The sequence below is a fragment of the Alligator sinensis genome, unplaced genomic scaffold (assembly GCF_000455745.1).
Source record: "Alligator sinensis unplaced genomic scaffold, ASM45574v1 scaffold117_1, whole genome shotgun sequence".
Lineage (NCBI taxonomy): Eukaryota > Metazoa > Chordata > Crocodylia > Alligatoridae > Alligator > Alligator sinensis.
In genome coordinates, this window is record NW_005841855.1 from 5,347,344 (window position 1) to 5,352,436 (window position 5,093).

At 45.1% G+C, this 5,093-nt stretch overlaps 1 long non-coding RNA gene across 1 annotated transcript in view; it reads left to right on the top strand.

Annotated features, from left to right (window-relative positions):
* LOC112551713 overlaps positions 1 to 5,093 on the top strand; it is a 19,747-nt gene that overhangs the window by 12,190 nt on the left and 2,464 nt on the right. The window contains exon 2 of the long non-coding RNA XR_003096025.1: positions 4,050 to 4,306. This is a non-coding gene — a long non-coding RNA (uncharacterized LOC112551713). The remainder of the gene's footprint in view (positions 1 to 4,049; positions 4,307 to 5,093) is intronic.

The window sequence follows — 5,093 nt, forward strand, 5'->3', positions numbered from 1 at the left end:
GTTCTGTGGTTCCGGCATTGCAGGCAGGAACAGTGCACTGCCAGAACATGCCCACCCATTTGGTGCCACCCAGTTTGGTTCCTGGCTGCAATGCCAGGATCAGAGAACACAGCAAAAACCAGCACAGTCCCATGGTTTCCATCTTGCTCCTGCTGTTGCCTCTACCGCAGTACACCTGAAGCTCCCGCACTCACAGTGGGGGAAGCCCTGTGGTGGAGCCCACTGCCTCCCCCACCCTGTGCTGCGCAGGTCCCCAGACTCCGCCTGGAGTGGAGGGTGCCCTAACCCCCACTTCCCTGCAGAGTCCAGCAGAGGCTCCCCCCATGGGAGTGCAGGAGCTGCAGGCATGTGGCGTGGAACCACCATGGCAGAGGCAGCCAGGCAGGCTCCACTCCTCACCCCCACGTGCAGCACTGCCCAAAGCCATGCCCCACTGGGCACCAGTGCCTGAGCCAAGCATAAGCTCCTAAAGCCCCCACAACCGCTGCTGCTACCGGCATCAGGGGCTGCATGCCATGTGGGGGAGTGTGGGGAGTCCCTGCACCCCACAAACCTCACATACCCACACCCTACCCCCACAGCCCCCACCAACATATACACACACCCCAACATACCCTCTGCCCCCACACATCCCACAGACCCCCCCACACAATATAAGTGAGACTGTTTTTCAGTTATTATGCAATACCTTCTATATATAGTACACAAACACAAATCATGACAAATATTTTTGTAATAAAATTAAAATATGTTACAGGAGGTGTTTGTCTTCTAGTGTATGATTTGTTTTTTTCTGGTGCAACGATCGCAATCCCCCTCCTAAAAAGAATATTTCTGGGGGGGCAAGGGGAGGGACTTTTGGTGGCAAAGGTCAGGAGTTAGGGGGCGGGACTTCTGGTCCAATATGGTGACTAGGGGGCGAGGCAACTGTCAAGGGGTGGGGCTACCTATGTGGGCCCCGACAGCTCACCCAAACTTGTTAAGTGGCCCTCCGCCCAAAATAATTGCTTGCTCCTGCCATAGAGGATACCCTTAGACAGTGGAACCCAGATTCTTCAGTTCCAGAATGCTACTCCTTACCAGTTTAGCCAAATGAATATCTGTTAGCAACAGAAGAACACTTGCATTCCTTGGAATTGACAAACCACCACAGAAATGTGGATTCCACCTCCTTTCCCCAACTGCAATGTTCAACTTTGCCCTTGTAGTAAATCTCGTTCTTTTCTGGATACATTTTCAAAGATAAAGCTATAGAATTTTACACTGAAAGCTGACTGCAAACTTAACTGTGGAGAAAATACTGCCTTATTATCATGCAAAAGTTTTATTGATCCCCTTCTATACCATCTACACTGATAGCTCACCGCCTCAGCTTGTGATCTTTTCCAAAATTGAAATGTTGAAAAAGCTTAACTCCTGACATTAATGTTCAGTTGGAGGCAGTGGTGGACCAAAGTTGTGTTACCAGGTGCCGGAAATACTTTACACTTACAGAAAAGTAGGGACAGATTTTGCTGGATTTTTGTGGATTAGTCTAATAAAAGAGCAGAGGCAACTGTAAATGAGTCATGTTAAAACAGATCAACTGCTAAGGAGAGGTGATGGAGCTAGAATTCACCAACTCTGAACTTCATATTTAAACTTCACAGAAGTGGCATTCCCAGGAATTAGTGGCAACTGTCTTTCATCCTTGACAATTTGTGATTTGAATCTAAAATTAAGGACATACAGGGCTTAATTCATTATTGGTATTTACTAACAGATTAGAAGAAAAGTTCACTCATTGTGTCTGCTTCACACTGTTATTCATTTCAGCTCATAGGGATATAGGGCTGGCCCCCAACAGCAATCCTGGGAAATCAGTGTGTTGGTTCCCTGGGAGGGGGGATGCTGGGGCTAAGAATAGCCCCTGGTTCCAGGGAGTAGGGACAGGGATTAGGTAAAAAAACCCCCCCCACCCCCCACCAGCCCATCTAGACCCCACAAGCCCCATTGATCCCAAATTCTCCAAGACCCCAGTAACCCTCCCACCACCACAGACCCTGCTTACCTCCCAGTCCCTACTTGCCTTAGCTGGGGCGCCACTTTTAACTCAGTCTATACTACCTGAATGTCTGCACGCAAGCTCAGATATAGAACACACTGGCCCACCCAATTCCTAGTGGCAAGGTCTATCCCACAGGTGGCCAGCTTCTTGAAAAGTCCTCTTGTGGGTGGAAATCTGAGCAGCCACAGAATTTGTCGTCTGCTTACTCCCAGTGTGTTCTCCACCACAATTTCCAAAAGACAAGGAAGGACTATCAGCTTGGGTTTGGAGCAGTGATGCATATTTTACAGACTCAGTGTTCCCACATATCCCACTGCATCATATAACCAGCATGAAGGTGCTGCACGTTCTGCTCCAGCTCACTGACTATAGTAGCGGCCATGAAAAAGGGTGAACTGAAGAGTAAATTTCATTCCCTCAACTTCTCTCCACTCCGTCCACAAACAACTGGAATATTCAGGGTTTATGCAAATAGGTTGGAAACGCACAGCACGGAAAGGTCTAACAATATCTTAACAAAAAGAACAAAGATAAATAATTTTAAAAGAAAATTGAATGTTACCATTTATATTGCTGAGCAGAGTAATGGTTTGCAATTCTTCTGCTAGCAGTCAGTTCATCAGTAAGTTAGATTTTAGAAAGGACTGAATGCAGTCAGCAGAAATTTAAACACAAAGCTGCCATTCAAAATGGAACAGGAGCCACTAGTTTCAAAGCAGAGACAATGTGAACTATTTAAAAGCTATGAACATTGCTGAAAGTTCCTGTATCCTCATTTGGAACAGAGGCAGATCCATAGCAGGTGTAAATTGTCACAATTGATATCAGCTGATGACATCAAGCAGAAAGCCTGAAATGAAGCAGGATTGTTTTCCTTCACCTTTATATTTTCCACAGACTCAGTTGTATGCTTTAGAATATCTGATATCATTTACAGGAACAAACAATAAGGGCAGGTCACCACATGCAGGGACATGCATGTGCCATGACACAAATAGCAGCGGCATATATTTGTGCCACTACTTTGTTCCCCAGGGCCCGCCCCTACATGCACACTCCAGTGCACACCAAATTGTCCTGGGTGTGCTAAGGGAGGCTGGGGCCAACACCTGTGCCAGCCCCAACTACCTTACCACCTGCCACCTGCCTAAAGGGCTCTCCTTCTTGACTTGAACAGACACAGGTCTTGAGGTTAAATGGTAAAGTGGACACAAGAAAGGCGTGCACTATGCTGGGGTTTTGGGGGGTTTTTTGGCAGCGTTTTTTTTTTTATACCAGGAGATCCCAATATCAAATTTTGGCACCTCACTGAAAATTAGCAGCATGGTAAACAGGTGCATGTTTGCTGCGTGTGGTTTACAGTGCTTTGAACAGCTCTGAGGTGCTGCAAACTGCACGTGCGTGCTCATCTGGATGTGCCCTAAGAGACCATTAGAACAGGATGGGATGGAACTGACTAAAAAGAAAAAGAAATTAAAAATTAACATCCTGATTATTGGATGAATGCAAATGGGAGAATGAGAAAGGAAAACAGTCTGGTAACAGGTATGTTATAAAAACCTAGATAGGCTAGAAGGAATATAGTGAAAGACCAAAGGAGAATGAAAAGCTAAACACCCCATGGTACTTAGAATAAAACATTTAATTTACAAAACATCTTGTCCAACATGTAGAAACAGAACAGAAAGATACTGGGTTCTTTTTAATGTTTACAAATGATGATTTAATGTTTTACAAATGATGTGCATATAGATAAATCATTTTCTAAGTCCTGTGAATTTTATTGAGCAGAATTCTATTAAGTGTGGAGTTGTGATTGGGACACATGAAATTAAGAACTTGAGATTCTCTTCTTCAGTCACATGTAGTCACTGTTTTGCATTGATATACATCATTATGTTAAGTGCAAAAGTAGTGAAGACTCAGACCCTAGAATTTTTTACATCTGCCATATTATGTGTTTTCTACTGCAATGTCCACTAACACTGCCTCCCTCTTGCAGGAGGCTGTAAAAGTGAAGAAAGAAAAGCACTGAAGGAAGTTCCAGAGCAAGTGTGATCCTGGCACTAGATTCAACTTGAGTGTTTATTGATAGAGCAAAACTGCTGCAGATGGTCCGATATGGGAACTTCAGCATGTCCAAATGACTGAGGCAAACTCTCCTTTGAGACTGCAGACTCCTCTACTCATCTTTACTTCTCAAAAGATAGATTTCAAATGGCCTTCCCCCTGTATTGACATACGATTAGTACTACTGCTGTAAGTGCATTTTATCTGCTGCCTATGCTTTGCTTCACTTCACTTCAATACTGCACAGTTCTTTTGAAGAACATTGATTTCATGGTCACAGGACATACTGTAATAATCACAGGACACTCTTTAATAGACTACAAGGTGACTATGGCATAAGATATTCTAAAGCACTTTACTGGAGTTATTTGCAGGAAGCACCAGTTGTTAATGACCCAAGACACAAATCTAGTCTACACTCTACATATTAATGATCCCTTATAAACCAGATAATTCATTTTAATTAGATTTGCAAGAATAGATATGCCAAGTCTTTACAATGAACCAGAAAGTTCTACTTCTCAGATAAACCAATCTGACATTTAATCATAACCTTTTCTACAGAAAACAAGCCACCTGAAAGTTTGAGGCACAGGTTGTGGGTGTCTGGTAGGGCTGTGCGAAGCTTCGGTTGCTGATTTGATTTGAAGGAGATTCAGCCACCAAATTGGGTCGAATCCTAATCGAATCAGGAGACCAATAAAAATGTCCAAATTGATTCAGAGAAAAATTCAGAGATTTGGCAATTCAGGCAGTCCCTGCTGCAGGGAGCTGGATGCGGGCTCCATGCCGGTAAGTAGGGGGCGGGGGAGGGGGGGGAATGGAGAAGGCGGAAGGAGGTCATGGGGGGATCCCCATCAGGCCCCATTTCCTGCCTGCTCCCCCAGCCTCCCTGAGCACCTCCCTACCCCCGCCCACTCTTCCAGCCCTGTCAATGGCTGGCCCCCCCGACCCCCGCATCGCAGCCCTTTTAAAA